The 17,670-nt window shown below is 38.0% G+C and overlaps 1 protein-coding gene across 8 annotated transcripts in view; it reads left to right on the plus strand.

Annotated features, from left to right (window-relative positions):
* PIP5K1B (phosphatidylinositol-4-phosphate 5-kinase type 1 beta) overlaps positions 1-17,670 on the plus strand; it is a 484,296-nt gene that overhangs the window by 202,246 nt on the left and 264,380 nt on the right. The window lies entirely within an intron of this gene.

A 17,670-nucleotide genomic window follows, 5' to 3' on the forward strand; every position in this document is an offset into this window, starting at 1 on the left:
GCTATACGTTGGGCCTTGTAGAGGTGAGGTAGAGTGTAATGATGCAGAGGCAGCCCCAAGCCTGGCCAGGGCTGGCTGGAGGGGCAATAGGACCTTCCAGGGCCTGGTTCCTGGGAAATAAGGGCTTTTCCTCCCAGACTGTGGTCTTGTGCCCTTCTGAGGGCCTGGACAGATGGCCAGCATTTTCGCACAGGAGGTCATGCACTTCTCTACCAGATCCCAGCTCACTTGAATGAAAGAAAGACCTGTCCCTTTAACAGCACATAAGGTGGCAGATCTGCACTGAAGAAGATCACTTAAAATTTCTGTGTTTTTTTTCTTTCTCCCTGATATGGTATATATAACAATGTACGAAAATATGTCCTTGAACTTGTTTTGTTTGTTGGTAGGGATGTTACCTCACAGCTTCTATTCTTCAGCTACCATTTATTGAATACTTTATATTGTGCCAAGCTAGGCTAAAATTTTTTAATGTTTTATTTCAACAACCTTTGAAGTCAGTACTATTCATATTCCCACTTTAATTGATGAAGAATTGGCCTCTTGCAGAGATTAAGAAACTTGTCCAACATTATTTAACAAGTCAGTGGCAGAACCCACATCTGTTTGGGTATAAAACATATTCTTAAGAACTGAAATGTAAAAATTCACTGGAAGGATTTTTATTATTATTATTCTTTTTTCAGAACAGTGGGAACCAAGCAAACAAACAAACGAAAATGTCCAGCAGGGCTCTGGGTAAATATGGGTGATTCATGTTTTTCTTTAAAAGAAAGAAAAAACAACATACATTTTACTTGAAACCTTTTTCCTGTGTTTTTTTTCCTGCCCTTACAAGATGTGGGTAAAAAGTAACTCTCAGATCCCTAGGGTGTAATTCAAGCCTCTCTAGTTTTAGATTTGCTTTTTCTTTGTGTGCTTCTTGCCTCTTTAAAATGGAAAGCTTTTTCTGTTCTCTTCTAAAACCGCATGCTTCTATTATAGAAAAAAAGAAGAGGTCAAATGTGAAAGAGCCGTTGGCCAGGATTTGTCTGTTTGTTAGTGTTTCCTGAGCCCAATACTGGAAGACAAGGTCAAACACTACTTTTCATTTGGAATGAGCACCTGGAGATTTGCCTTTTTTTTTGAAGTTGTGTTGTAGGAACCTCCTGCATATCCTGTGTAAAGGTCATTCGTTGTATTTGATCTTGTACAAGACCAAATACAGGTCATGATATTTCACCTTAAGCACAGTGTTTCTCTTCAGAAAGCCTTTTATTGGGGTGGTATAAGAGCATGTAAATGTATGCTATGCAGGAATCTGACCCCCTTCCCTCACCTTCCTCAACCATAACCGAATCCTCTGTAATCTAGAGTCAGCAGCATTTTTCCCTGCCTTGAGGAATGCATGTTTATGGAATGGCAGGTCTAAAATATTTAATATTCATGGACCTCTTTGCAAGTCTGTGAATCCTCTTCCCAGAAAAATGTCCATCCTCCCAGGGTTCATGAATCCCTTGGAACCCATCCTTGCCTCTCTGTCCAGGCCAAAAGTCCCTAGAGCTGAGCAGCAGTCATCTCTCTCATTCTTTAGGGCCTCCTCTTCAGAGCTGACTCCCTAAATGGCTTGAATAGGATGTGTGGTTAATGTTGCCTGGACATCTCACGTACTTGCAGAACTGAGCTTTAGTGCCACCTGAGGTGCTGTGGAGATCCAGGGAGGCTGTGAGGGCACCCCTGGGACTCGTTCCAGCACCAGATGGTCAGGAATCTCCTCTGTTAAAAGTCCTCTGTTTAAATGATGCTGTACTGCAAAAGCTCCAGAAACAAACTGGTCAGGGGAGCAACAGTACTGTGTCAACCCCTAGCCAGAGAAAGATAAACTAGACTCATATTAGGATCCGTTCTTTCATTCTCTTATCGACATGTATTGCAAGCATACAATGTGCCAAGCATGAGGTGAGTCACCTCCATTTTTGGTCACTTAGAGGGAGAAGTGTAGAGAATTTGCCATATAGCATATTAAGTGCAATGATAATAATATAAGATGTGAAGCTTGGTTTTGAAGGATGAGCAGAGTCCTCCAGGTAGACAAAGCAGTAAGAGCATGTTTCTAGGAAGAGAGAACCATATAGGCTGGGCGTGGAATAGTATGATGTAAGTACAATGATAATAATATAAGATGTGAGGCTTGGTTTTGGAGGATGAGCAGAATCCTCCAGGTAGGCAAAGCGGTAAGAGCATGTTTCTAGGAAGAGAGAACCATATAGGCTGGGCATGAAATACTATGATGTGTTCTGGGAACTGTAGTTATTTGATACTGTGGCCACTAACAGGAAGGAAGGGCATATGAGGTAGGAGACAAAAGTAATCAAGAGCCAAATAACGTCAGAAGACCCTTCTGGTGGTGCCAGTTGATTCTTAACGGCTTAAAAATGGCAAATACAGGAATCCCAGACCTTTGGCCCCCAGCTTTTCTGTTGTTCCTCTGACGGATATCTCCCCTTGCTTCCTGACCTCATGACCTCACTCCCCCCTGCCTCTTGTCTCATTGTTTGTATTTTGTCTTGACACCTCAGACTCCAGAGTTTGATTTCCCTTAGCTTGACTTCTGGCTGCAAGGCACCTGTGTAACTCATTGATCCAGCCTGACCTACATTTATTTCCTCTTTCCCCTGGACATCTTCTCTGAGTTCCAGAAAGAGCTGCAGTTTCTGGACCCTCCATCTGAAATGGCCTGAACAGCTTTATCCCACAGTGAACCCTCTCGACAAAGGCCATCTCCTTCCAGCAGCCCTGATTCCCCAGCCCAGCCTTGGGCCCCCATATGTAAGTCTGCCCTCTTGGCCACCTCCTCCACACAGCACATTGGCCACTCCGAACTCTTCTGCAAAACAGATCTTACTCTATGCTTCAAACTGGCTGAACCAAGTTTCCCAAAGAATTCAATTAAACAACCCTCTTTCCAAAGCAGAATCTTCATCTTGGGTTTTAACACACACACATGCACACACATGCGCACACACATTGCTGTTCCTTGTTGGTTTTGTATGGGGGAAATGGATGTGTAAATAATTGGTCCCGTCTCTTCACACTTTTCTTATCCCTTGGCCTCACCCTCTGCCATCACCATCACACCTATTTGCTGCCCTGACGAAGTCTGTCACGTAAATTTGGCCCAGAGAAAGAGTGGTGAAAACAGGGAGTAATACAAGGGCATTGCTGTCATTTGCTCTCAGAAACGGGAAGCAGAATTTAATCAAACCATCCTTTACGGTTCCTACATGAAAAACAAGCTGAGATGCATGTTATATTTGAAAACTCCACTGTGCGGGTATTCTCCATGTTTCCCTAAGCCTTCTGCTCCTCCTGTCTTCCCTGGTCCGAGAAATATCATCATGCTGCCAATGGCCAAAATCAGTGCCCTGAAGTTACCCTTTCCTCTCTTCTCTCCCTCTTTCTCCGCTCCCGGTAAATCACAAAGTCCCATCCACTCTACCTCACAAATATTTCTCAAGTCTCTGCCTCCTCTCCATATCCACAAGCCTTTGCCTTATTGAGACCCTGGTTATTTATTACCTGGAGTTTTGTGGTAGCCTCTTAACTACTGGTCACTGTCATTGTCTTTCATCATGTCTGGGCTGCTGCCAGAGCAATCCTCTGATCAGAATCCTGCCTGCTTCTTAATATCTTTTAAATAAGGTTCCCACTGCCAAAGGCCACGCATCCCGGTTTGGAACATGTGGATACTTCCTGATTTGGTCCCTTCCACCTTCTCCAGATGCTTCCATCAGCTTCCTCCTAAAGCCTTCTCTCTCTCCCTCAGAGCATCCCCTAGCTCCAGCTACACTGATCTACTTGACACATTTCTGTAAAGGTTTTGGTCTGTGTGTGTGTGTACATTGATCAGTCTTCCCCTTTCTTCTTTGCCTGGTTCTTACCTTTCATCTCCTCTTGGGATCACTTCCTTGAAGACCATCATGGTTTGATTCCCCAAGCATCCCTTTCGAAAATAGGCTTTAACATACCACATTATTAATTCATAAATGTAGATCCTTGGGGTGAGGATCAAGCCTTATCTGACTTGGTATTTCTATTGCCCAGTGCATGGTAGGTACTTAGTAAATATCTATTGGAACATATATTTGAATAAATGAATGAGCACAATAAACTGTCTGATGAGAAAGACAGATTTTGATACATATCCAAGAAAATCTGTGGTTACTTTAGTGTATCAAGCTATTTTTTATGTTCTATTTTGGAGGAAATATCCAGCATCACTACAATGCTTAAACAAATATGGCTTTGTGAATTTAATAAAGCAAATTCTCTCCATTTTGAATCACCTCTTACTATTTTAAAACTATGTTGGCTGTCCCCTGATTGAATCATTTGTATTACAAACATATTTATTTCATTTATTTTACCACAGAAGTAATGTTTCAATGGTCATTAGATTCTATTCTAATACTGATCTCTGTCTCCTTTATGTGTATGTACTATCACCAGCTAGAATGCTAACATTTCAAAGGCAAAGCTCATTCCTTATACCTCTTTGCAGCTGTGGCACTTGGCTTATTGTAGACACTCAGTACATGTTGCAGTATTGTGATGAAAATGCTTTTAAACTGAAAATGTGTTAAATTTGGAAAGAACAGTTAGGAACTATTTCTGTAGGAATTAATTCATTTTTAATTTACCATCATCATTTTTCTCTGACATATCTATTTTAAAAAACTGGAGTCCCCTGTCATTTAATTAATTTGCTAAAATTTTACATCCAGCAATATTTATTAATAACTCTGTTTGGAGAAATCATGTTAAGATAAAGTATGTTAGTAAGAACTTGTGTTTACAAATACTTCTTTTTCCTTCAGATGGAAATCATATGAGAGGCAATTTTGATAATGACCTAAATTACTTATTTTACATTTATTTTCATTTTTTGTTGAACAACAAATTATTAACTTTAAAGTAACGTGAAACCAATTTTCTTTTTTTTACATAAATGACTGTCACTATAAATATTAGTAGATTCTTAGAATTTAATGAACCATTCTTAAGAATATCGAATCTTTTTGATGTGTAAACTGGGGGCTTTCTAACTATATATGGCGAGCTCTTAATTTATAGATTCGGTTCTTATTAGCTGTGGGGACATGTTTGTAACTCATATTTTCAATAATATTTAATATAGCATCATGGTTTGTGCTTACCCTACCTCCTCAGCTATGTCATTTAGTATTAAATATTTTGCATTTAAATAGTGTATTTTTTTATATTGATTGCCTTTCTAGCTATCTCTGGGGAGGAAAAAGTGCTTCAGATTGAGTAGAAGAGAGATGTGCAGCTCTTAGTGGTGATGGTGCTTAAATTTTAGTTATTTTCTTTTTATCAATAAGGAATTGGCTTTTATTTTTAGACTTCAGCCAAAACCTGAGAAGTGTACAGGGATATCACTGACTCCACACCGCTGTACCATGCCTTGGTTACATAATTACTTGCAAAAGAAGGTATAGACAATTCCCTCTTTCAAATTATGTTTTGTAAACTCTTTGATCCCACAAATCACTGATTTATTTGTCCCTTTGTTTCAAGTTATGAATTTTGCAATCTATAATATTAGTTATTTTGATACCTTAGGAATATAAGCATAAAGCACAGTTGAAGTTGGGAGACAAATAAATAAATAAAACCATGTCAGAATTGAAAATTCTTTGATCCAGAAACAGAGTTCCTGAGAGACAGGAGAATGACGTCTTCTGCCCTCTAGTCTGAGAGAAAATGATTTTGAACATAGATGTGTTCAACCTGGCCAACCAAGCCAGGTTTCTAGGCAGGGAGTTTAAAGTGTTTTCCACCTGTAAATCCTTTTTCCCCTTCACTTTTTATTTTGAGATAGTTGTAGATTCACATGCAATTGAAGAAATAATAAAGAGAGATGGCTCTCATTTACTCTTCACCCACCCAGTTTCCCCCAATGGTAACATTACATAACTACAGTACATAGCTATAACTTTAGGCATAACCATAATCTTACATAACCACAGTACAGTGCAGGAAATTGACATTGGTACAATCCTTTGACCTTTTCTCATATTTCACCAGTTTTACGTGTACTCATTTGTGTGCGTGTATTTGTTTGCAACTTCATCACCTATATAGATTTGTATAGCCACCACTGCAGTCAAGGTACAAAACAGTTCTTTCACAAGGGTCTTTTGTGTTACCCTTTTATAGCCACAGCCATCTCCCTCCTCAACCCCCTTCCCTAACCCTGGCAACTACTCACTAGTTTTCCATCTCTATAATTTTGTCACTTAAAGAACACCATCTAAACAGAGTTAAACACTTTGTAACCTTTGAGATTGGCTTTTGTCACTCAGCACCTTTCCCTTGAGATCCATCCAAGTCGTTGCCTTTATCAATAGTTTGTTCCTTTTTATTGCTGAATAGTATTACATGGTATGCATGTACAACAGGTTAGCCATTCACTCGCTGAAGAACACGTGAGTGGGTTCTAGTTTTTGACCATTACAAATAAAGCTGCTATGAAAATTTGTGTACAGATTTTGTGTGAACACAGTCTTCATTTCTCTGGGATAAACGCCCAAGTACAATTGCTGTATCTGTATGGCAAGTATATATTTATTTTTGTAGGAAAATGTCATACTGTTTTGGGGAGTGCTATACTGTTTTACATTCCTCATAGCAAATCTGAGTGATTCTGCTTCTCTGCATCCTGGTCACCATTTAATGTTGGCACTTTTTGGTTTTTTGCTATTCTGATAGATGTGTACATGTCTATTTTTTTTAACTTTTTTTATTGTATAATATAACATATGTACAAAGCAAAGAAAGTAAAAAGCAGTAGTTTTCAAAACACTCTTCAACAAGTAGTTACAGGACAGATCCCAGAGTTTGTCATGGGCTGTCATGCCATCCTCTCAGATTTTTCCTTCTGGCTACTCCAGAACATTGGAGGCTAGATATATATGTATCTTTTCATCATCACTTTTTTTTCTTTTTTGTGAAAAATAACATATATACAAAAAAGACAATACATTTCAATGCACAGTGCAGCAATTAGTTGTAGAACAGATTTCAGAGTTTGGTATGGGTTACAATTCCACAATTTTAGGTTTTTACTTCTAGCTGCTCTAAGATACTGGAGACTAAAAGAAATATCAGTATAATGATTCAGCAGTCATATTCATGTGTTAAACCCTACCTTCTCTGTATAACTCCACTATCACTTTGATCTTTCTCCCTCTCTCTATGGGTATTTGGGCTATGTCTATTCTAACTTTTTCATGTTGAAAGGGTTGTCAATAATAAGGGGCAGAGAGATGCGACAAGCTGATGTTCTGGAGAGGCTGGCCCCTCTAAGTTTCAGGACTTATCTGGTCCAGGGACCCATTTGGAGGTTGTAGGTTTCTGGAAAGTTATCCAAGTGTACAGAACCTTTGTAAAATCTTATATACTGCCCTAGATGTTCTTTAGGATTGGCTGGGATGGTTTTGGTTGGGGTTTTGCAAGTTATGATAGGTAGCAGTGTCTAACTGAAGTTTCTGTAAGAGTGGCCTCCAGAGTAGACTTTCAGCTCTCTATTTGAACTCTCTCAGCCACTGATACCGTATTTGTTACACTCCCATGGCACCAGGGCCAGACTCGTCCCTGGGGGTCATCTCCCACACTGCCAGGGAGACTGCCATCCCTGAATGTCATGTCCCATGTAGTGGGGAGGGCAATGATTCCACTTGCCAAGTTGTGCTTAGAGAGACTGACACCACATCTGAGCAATACGCATCTATTTATTTAAGAATTGTTGGAGTAATTACTCTATTTAAAGAATTCCTTGAGTAATTCAGCAAACCAAAAAATAAATCCAATAAAGAAGCAGTTTGGAGATATAAGAAAGAGTGATGAAAATAAAACAGAAAAACTTGTCAAGTCTAATGGTATGTAATGTAACTTTGGAATTTAATGTGAAACTTAATGTAATTGCCAATGATTCCTAAGTAGGAGTAATCTAAGCACATGCACTTAACACACACTTAGCATGTGTGTTTCTAATAGTAAGCATTTCTGTGAGAGTTTAAATGCTCTAGCACTTCATCTAAATCTATCCCATAGACCTTTGTATTTCTACATTGTATTGTAATTATTTGAGTACTTGTTTAATGTCTGCCTCCTAACAGCTGCTGTCTTTGAGAAAAGAAATTGTGTTCTCTGACTTCATTTTCCCACCCTTAGGTTCCCTTTGCAGAATAGCAGTTTTCTCATTGTATCTTCTGATGAAGTCTAAGAGTTAACAATAACAAATATTTTTGAAATGGTGAACCTTACCTAATCAGGTTTTGGTAATTGGCTATACATGTCTTGATTTGGCACCAAAGCAAGTTACGTCATTATGAATTTGTGGGTAATTGTGTGAAGTAAATTTGTATTGATCATTTGACCAGTGTCAATTAGTGGCCATTAGTCCGTTGCAACTGTGCTGACCTCTCAGTCTACTTTTTTATTTATTTAGGTGGTGACTGGTATTCCCATTAAAGGCATCCTGGAAAGAGGGTGGTGTTTGTATCAAGCTTTTGTCAGTGGCTGCAGTTTTGTAATTGGGTGATGGAAAGGGGCCTTCCTACTGGCGTTAATACAAAGGACAAGATAAGATGGTCAGTGCAAGACAGTTATTGCAAGGTAGCTACAAAGATCACAGTACTGTTCTATGGAGTTGTTTATACTTGAGTTTCTGCAAAGTTAAGGATACTTCAATTTGAGGCAGACAAGTAACTGTCAATATTTTGGCAACTCACTCATTTCAGTTATTTGGAAGAGGAAGAATTGCATCTCAGATATAACCTATACATTCCAAAGTAGCTTAAACATTTAAAATATTCCATACATAATGCATAATCATAAAATACATAATACATGATTTAATAGACTGTGGACATATTTCCAAGTCTATTCATCTGTACGTCAGCTCAGTTAACACTTATTGTGGACTTGCTGTAAGTTTGGCAGAGCCAGGCATTTTAGGTAGAGTCTCTTCTTTAATCTTGACACCAGTCCTGTGAGGTGAGTAGCACGATTCTCTTTTGACAGATGAAGAAATGGAGACTTTGAAGAGGTTAAGCATCCCCCAGGTTCACAAAGTTTCCAAGTGCTGGAATGAGGATTTAAACCCAGGTCTCTCTCTGACTCCAAAACCCCCATGTCCTTCCATCATTACACTCTCCTTGAGCTGCTCATAGGTGTACTAGGGGGAAGTCTAGTGAAATTAAAATAAGTCGTAATACAGACAGATAGCAGCAGCATGGGCTGTAAGTACCGAATGACAGCTTTCTAGCTCTGACAAGGGTAGGTATTGTAGGAGTTAGGAAAAGGCTCTGTCAAAGCAGAGAACTTGGTTGAAACCGACCCATAAGTTAATTAAATCTTTCAATCTATTTCAAGGAGGGAGAAAAACTGTGCCAAGTGGCTGAGGAACACAAAATAAAATTAGTAATCCAAACGTTTCATTTTATAAGTTTAATGAAAAGTATAATCAAGCCCGCCGACACTTGCCAACTGTGACCAACATGTGTGCACATGAAATCCTATTAACTTAAAAGCAAAAATTCTTTCTGAAAAATGAGGTGCTTACAGTGGAGTTGATTGTTTTTACAATCTGGTGGAGAGAAGGAGATCATGGATTAGTTGTGACAGAGTCCTGTGTAAGCTGCTTTTGAGAATTCTCATTAACTACAGAAATCAAAAGATTATTGAGCTAGTAGGTGATTTTTAACTCTCACTTAAAACCAAATGAAGTGTTATAAAAATTTGTTCGGAAAGAATGAAAATGGGAGATTGAAAATATTTCCCTCTACTGTAAGAAGTAAACCCCTCTTCCTTTTCTTCCTAAAAGAAATATTACTCAAAAGTTTAGAGAATTCAGGGATTTCCTGAGTTTACTGTTTTTGTTGTTATATGTCTAACTAGCTTTGATTTTAAGTAATTTACCACAGAGAAATTTAAATATACAAAAATTCAGCTTACATGAAAGCTAAAACCTTTGAGCTTATGAAATGGATTGCTACTATCAGTAGTATATAGACCCTTCCTACTTTTCTGTGAAAAAACCCTACCTGTCTTTGATTTCATAGATGGCCTGTAGTGTAGGGGTAAGGTCAGTGTAGGTTCCAAATTGGAGAACTCTCAAAGTGTCTAAGAGGAGGGAGCAAAGGGAAGGAAGTGTACCCCTCCCTGTTGGGAAACCAGAGAGGAGCGCTATAGCAGGAAGGGGAAGTGGCCACAGGGAGCCTGACGGTAGCAACTGTGGCTTTGAAGATGAATCCAACCTGGCTTTGAGGTTGCCCTGTGTGGATCCGGTTGTGGACAGTCACACGGATCACAGAGTTGTCGATACCCAAGCCAAAGGAGATGGAAGGGCACCAAACTTAGAGAATGGATTGAGGTGCCTACAAATTTCAGAAATCTGGCGAGGGATTGAGTTACAGAGACTTAAGGAGAGTTTGAAAGAGTTCAGAGTCTGAAAAATGTTACGAAGTTTTGAAAGTGGTTTGCAATATGCCTTGTGGTATGTTACCCAGCTGGCTATGTGCTTGTCAAATATGATCTTGTCCTCCCATATACTTTCCACTCAGGCTACCAGGAACAATTTAAAGGGAAAATCAGTTTTGTTTCATAGGGCTTTATTTTATTCATTAGCATCCAGTGCACATTTACTGAGTACCCACGATACTATAGGACCTTGGTTCACATAACTAACTGTGAAATGCAAGACGGTACGTCAGCCGCACACTGGTTCCTGTTGTTTCGGAATAGATTGCCGCATACTAGCTAGCTTCTGAGAGGGATTCTCCTCAGGGGTAGGGCTCCTCATCCCTGTCAGTATCAGGCAGCACTTTTTATGTGCCCCTTTTCCCTACAGCTGAATGTCCTTTAGATGTCACTAACGTTTCTTCAAATAACTTTTTAAATTTAGTATTTTGATCAGACAACCATAACTCTTCTCACCACACCTTTATCCCTCAAAATATTGCACTTCTGTGTGGAGAAGTCAGAAATCTCTCGGATGTTAAAATATTCCAGCAATATTTTTAAAATGAGGTGGTAGTAGATGAAACGAAAAATGCAGAATGTTAATAAATGATGGGTGATGGGGGCCTGTGAGTTTATCATACTATATTCTCTGCTACTGTGTATGTTGAATATTTCCAAAATAGTTAAAAATAAAAGAGATAAAAGGAAAAAAATCTCTCTGATGTTGGGTATAAAATCTCTTGCTTCCCTCATAAGAATGAAATGGCAAAGAACAATCTGTTCATTAATGAATTTATATATTAAATTCAACTTCTTAATAAAAATGGATGTATCTCTGTACTTTTCTGTATGAATACTACAAAAAAGTAATTTAAAAAGGATATGTAGTCCATTGTACATATCAGTTATCCATAGCTATTAGGGGGATGCATTGAAGTTAAAACCTAATATTTATTTACAATATCCTTACTCAATGTGGATGTGAGCCTGGCTAGAATGAATCTGCATCTCATTAACTTCCTCTTATTCTCCACATGATAGCTTCATTTGTAAATTCTGCCCATATTCTACTGGTTCCAGCTGTTCTAAAGATAAACACTGTGGATACCATCTTAGTGTTGCTACATTTTCAAAAGCACCTAATAATCAGTCTAGAGATGATGATGTGTTCTTTGGATGTAGAGATTCATCATCCTCTGATTTTCCTCTCGTTTCTGAAAAAGCTGTCCAACTTTTTTCTAGATGATTAGTTATCTCAAAAAAATGTCAACAACCTAACTTTAAAGGAACAGAGAAAGCAGTGATTCTAGGTTACAGATTTGTTGCAGGGAAAACATAATTTCTTAGTTATCTATAACTAATCTTCCTCACCAACATTCACTTCCCCCACTGTAGACTTAACCAATTCCCAATATTTCAGTCTTTTCTGGTTTAAACGTTCACCTCTCAGGGCTTTTTTTTTTTTTTTTTTTCCTATTCAAAATTAAACTTCCTCTCAGGGCTAGTATAAATTGCCCCGTTTGCCTCACTCCATCTTTTTAAATAAACATCACTGGACATGTAGCATCTCTGGATGTCCCATGTTGAAACCTGAAGACAAGATCATTGCCACAGGCCCTTACACTTACTGCATTCTTCTTCCACGTCAAATTCTCACCCCTTTGACATGTGGGATGTGGCATTGAGCCGCTCATGAACCTTTTGAATTTTTTCCATCAGTTAAGTTGCAGTGAAAATAAATCATTCATGATGAATCCATCCAGAAGATATACCATTAATAGAAGGACTTGGCCATTTTAATGTATTACCAAAATAATTTATTAAAACATCTGTATTTGTAGAAACAAAGTATCTATAAAGAAAAAATTCCAAAGTTCATCTAATATAGGAAGCTGATTAAAATATATATATTATTATAATATAAATATATATAAATATATATATATAATCTTTTTAAATGATTGATAACTATTTCTAATGCCTATAAGGTATACTTCTATTACTTCAAGCTTTCTTAATGAGAAAAAAAAAAAGTCTTTTTACAGGTTAATGCAGCACAGCCCAGAATTCTAAGTCACTGCATTAGAAACAGTAAAAAAAAACAAAAACAAAACCCACATTATTGCTACAACTAAGCGAAGGATTGAAAATTTCTGTCTTCTTTACCAGCTAGAATTCTATAGCTTGTCATAACCTGTATTTTCTCTTTATTACATTAGCAAAGAATACTCTGAATTTTATTGAGGAAATTAAATTAAAAAGGCACCATTCAGCTCTAACTAGACATGACCATACAAGTAATTCTGGAGCTGTACTCCAGGGGGCCTACTTTGGAAGGATTCATTTTTCCCTAAGCTGTCGTATACAGGAATGTCTATTTGCTTATAATCTCCAGGATACAATTTTGAATTGTCTTATAATGTTGGATCAGCACCGCTGTTTTTTGCCAGTCATTACTCATTAAGGACTAGACTATAGAAAAGCTGAAAAATTATTTGAGGCCCTTGCTACCTCTTCATGGCAGCCCCACATTTTGTTAATTTGGTTATTCTTTATATCTCCCTTTAAGGAATGAGCAGATGAGATGAGTATAGAGCATAACATATTTTCTGCTGTAACCATTTTAGGTAAGATTCCCAAGTTATAATTATTATTTTTTTTTATTAATGCTGTCTCTAGCCTGTCATCAGCAGAGATACTAATGACTCTTAAAGGCATATAAATGCATTTCATCTAAACATTTGAATGCACTATTTTTATGTTAAACTTTAGTTTTGAAGTTTTCAAAGTACAAAAGTAGACAGAATGTTATAGTGATTCTCCATGTACACTCAGTACCCAGCTTCACTAGTTAGCTACTCATGGCCAATCTATCTTCCAGCCCCCAATAAATATAATTTGAAGTACATGTCAGGCATCATTTCATTTTGTCTATATTTTAGTAAGAATCTGAAAAAGCAAAGGACTTCTTTTTAAAAAAAGAAAAACTATTTGTAATACTTTTAAAACATTGATAGTCCTTACCAACTTTTTGATAGTTTGGGGTCAGAATTTTAATAAGGTGCACTTATTTAAATCCCTACTCTCACTTTTATCTTTTCCTTTGGGGTATTTGTTGATGAAATGGAGTTATTTATCCCTTAGTCTGGATTTAGCTGATTACATCGCCTGTGGTTTCATTTAACATGCTCCTGTCTTCTGTATTTTTCTTGTAAATTGGTTGTTGGAACTAAGATTTGGTCGAATTTAGGTATGACTTCAGACTAGGTATTATATCCTTCCATCAGGAGGCACATAAAGTCAGGATGCATTTTTGGGTGTGATATTAGCAGCTGTTGATGACCACTGACTAGATCCGTTAGTTCATCAGGCCTTATAAAATGGTGATATTCTGATTTTATCATACATTACCTACTGTACTCAAAGGATTTTTAAACAGAGTGCCTGACACATAGTAGTGGCCAGTAAAATATTTGTTGAAAAGACTGATTTTCGTAAGAACTTCTGTGACATGGGGAATTATTAGAAACCTTACTTGCTTAACATCCAATTAATAAAGCATCTCTCCTCCTTCTAGAATCATCATCTTCTCCATTTTCCATAGAGCACCCCTTACCGATTACTTCAGTTGCATTGTCTTTCCCAGTGTTAAAATCTTCTAGTGCCGGGACCAATTTTAAAATATCTTTTGGAAATGCAACTGTTTGGCAAAAGTATTTTGGACTCATCCAATGACAGTCCTTTCTCAGTCTTATGCTAATTTAACATAGCATCCCTTATCAGATTGGAAAAACAGAGAACAGATAACGGGAAAGCTAAGGAGGTCCTGAGCTGTGTTTCAGAACAGAGCCTCCATTTTCAAGCAGCACCAAGCTCTCTGTGATGATTGAAGGGTCTCTTCAGTTGACCCAGTTTGTGAGTGCTCTCCTCACAAAGCCTTCCTGAAGAGAAATGTGTTGTTCTTAACTAGACACAAAGCTCAGCCTAGTTTATAGCAAAACAGTCTTGCCTTTTATCTGCCATATACTGTATGCCCGGTAAGGAGCAAATTAGAAGTTTCTTTTAACAGCTTGATTTTGCCCTTGACACAGCGCTTATAAAATACTTGTGGACTTTTTATTTTTCTGACAACAGAAAACATAATCACAATTAATGCTTTCAGTGCTGAAGATTTTTCACAGGCATTGGAATCATGAAGGCAAGCATCACATTCCTATATCTAAGATATAGGATATAGTGTTATGTATCCTTTGCTGCTATGAATATTTTGGCTTTGATTTGTTTGTTCACGTGGAAGCACTATATCAAATACGGTTTCCGCTCTGTTCAGAGTGCACTGCAGGGAACTCGATGAGTAAAACAAGCCTTTGTGAGCTGTACAGTCTTGTGTATATGATAGGAGAAATGTGGATTTACCCTTAGGTACCATTTTATGTCTTGGAGGGAACCTGAAAATATGTTGTTTTTTGCAGAGAGGAGAAGTATTCCCAACATCTTGTTGAGATCATGTGAATAATTTTCATGGAATTGGGAGTTGAAATAGGCTTTGAAAACATAGTGAGAACCTTCCAGAAGAAACAGCATTAGCAAAAACATCAGGGCTTACATCTTCAGAGCATATTTAGAGGTAATTAAGGAGTTGCAGTTTGACTAGCGTGGAAGAATAGAGATGCTGGCTGAGACCATAGTAATGGGAGTCTTTCATGTTAAAATGAGGTGTTTGCACCAAGCAGTGACAAGCGACTTAGAGTGGGGTGTGATGTGACCTGGTCAAGCAAAGGTATCAGAAAAGGATCAAAAGGGGAAATTTTGAGTGGTGTATATATTACTAGCATAATTTTTAAAAAGCAGCACTGTATAATACAGTGCACTCTAATGTAAGTGATGGACTGTAGTTAATAGTATGATTACAAAAATGTTCTTTCATGAATTATAACAAATATGCCATGCTAATGCAAGGTGTTAATAACAGGGTGGTAAATGAGAACTCTATTTTATACATGATTTTTATGTGAAGCTACAACTTCTTTAATTAAAAAAAAAGAGAGAGAAATAGATCAGGAAGGGGAAGAAAGAGAAATCAAAATCAAAGCATAAAAAGGTTTGTTTTGATAATAGAAGTTTCAGGACTGGACCATTTAATTAAAGGAAAAGCAGTCAGGGAGTCCAAAATCCACATTAAAATGGCTTAAATAAAATAGGAAGTGAATAGAAAGAACCCTTTTGGGATGACGTAATAGTTTAGTGTTGTAGCAAGGCATATAAAGAAGTTTAGAAATGGCCAGAAGCTATAGAAAAGGTGTAGGGCTGGAGTTTAGGAGTAATATTAGGCTAAATATAACAATTTAGGAATTGTCTATAAAGGAACGGTAGTTGGAATCAACCTGAAAAGGTTCTAAATCTACCCACTTCTCTGAACTCCCCTACTGCCACCCTCATTCGAGGATCATGACTTCTTACCTGGACTGGTGAAATTTCCCCAGTCTAAAGTTAGGTAACCTTTGGGGAGTCCCTCCAGGGGACCTTATTTTTCCTTCCAGGCATTTTTACTGTCTGTAACTCAGGCTTGTATAATTTCAATCTCTTTGTTCAGTATCTCTCTCCCTCACTAGATTGAACAGTTCATGCAGATGACATAGTTTTTTGCTCTTTCAACTCCTGAAGTTCCAGCAGCTTCCACAGTGTCTAACACAGATGAAACACTCAACTTTTTTCCCAACAAAAGAGTGAGTGTGTAAAGAAAGGAGAGAGTTGAAGAACTTTGCTGAGCATCTTTAGAGCATAAGGGGAAAGAGAGAGGGAAATGCAAATAGGAAGGCACAGAATCAAGAGAAAGCAGAGACATGGAAGCTAGGCAGAGGGTAGATTCAAGATGAGGTGGTCAGTGCAAGGGTAGTTCAGTGGTAGAATTCTTGCCTGCCATATGGTAGACCTGGGTTCAAATTCCTGGCCCATGCACTTCCCAAACAAACAAACAAAAATTCAACAAATGGTGCTGCCATAAGGGGATACTCACATGGAAAAAGAGTGAAATGTGACCCCCACCATATAGCATACAAAAAAAAAAAAAAATGAGGTGGTCAGCAGTGATGGATTTTACAAGTGGGGGAGTAAGAACAACAAGAAAAGTTAACATTTATTGGGCACTTTCTGCATGCCAGACACTATTCTAAGACACGACATGGTTAGCTCAGTTACTCTGTGCAGTAACTCAATGAGGTGGATATTCCTATTATCCCTATTTTACAAAAGAGGATGCAAGACCCAGGAAGGTTACATATTTTTCCCAAGTACACAGAGATGGGGCAGTCATGAGTCAAATCAGCCCACTGGCTCCACAGTATGGAATCTTAACTGCCTCTCTGGCCCCTTCTAGAAGTGGGATAGAAGACAGTTTGCAGCGGGCTAGGAAGCTTGGCATTGAAGGTATAGGAGAGCAAGGAGGACCACTCTTTATCACTTTTGGCCGTGAAGAGAAGATAACAGTGTCAATTATTCTGAGTTAGTCTGTCTCCCACATTCGGTCCCAAACTCCAGTAACTGTATTTGAATAAGAGCATTCCTGACACATCATCAGCCATAAGAACCTGGGAATATGCATTTATTTCAAGAACAGATATGCTTTGATCACATCTGCTGTTATATACATCCCAATATTATTATTGACTTGAAATAGTCTTTGAGAGAGAAGGGGAGGAATCTGGCTTTGCCAATAAAAAGAATTTGCTTTCCATTTTAAATAGTTATGTAAATCACTCCTCTTTCCTTTTTCTACAAGTGGAGAAATAGAGTCCTGCCAAATCTGCATGGAAAGGCCCCTGTATTTGCATGGTAGTCTGCATTTTGAATAGCAAATGCATGGGTACAGAATCCACCAGATTCTATAAAATTATTTCCACATTCTAGAAATAAATGTGTGCCTGAATGACAAGCCAAATTGACTGGTATCTGTCATGATGTGGAATGTTGGACATTTAAAGCTCATACATGTTAAGTTTTTAGCAGACTTATTGATTCCTTTAATTAAAGGCCTAGGAGGATATGAATAGCAAGACTATTTTCATTCCTAAATGATAAAAATCTTAAATACACACGGCTAAAGTCTGTTCCCACAATTTTGCATTACAGAAGGTTTTGAATTTG

Source organism: Tamandua tetradactyla, chromosome 2 (assembly GCF_023851605.1).
Source record: "Tamandua tetradactyla isolate mTamTet1 chromosome 2, mTamTet1.pri, whole genome shotgun sequence".
Classification (NCBI taxonomy): Eukaryota; Metazoa; Chordata; class Mammalia; order Pilosa; family Myrmecophagidae; genus Tamandua; species Tamandua tetradactyla.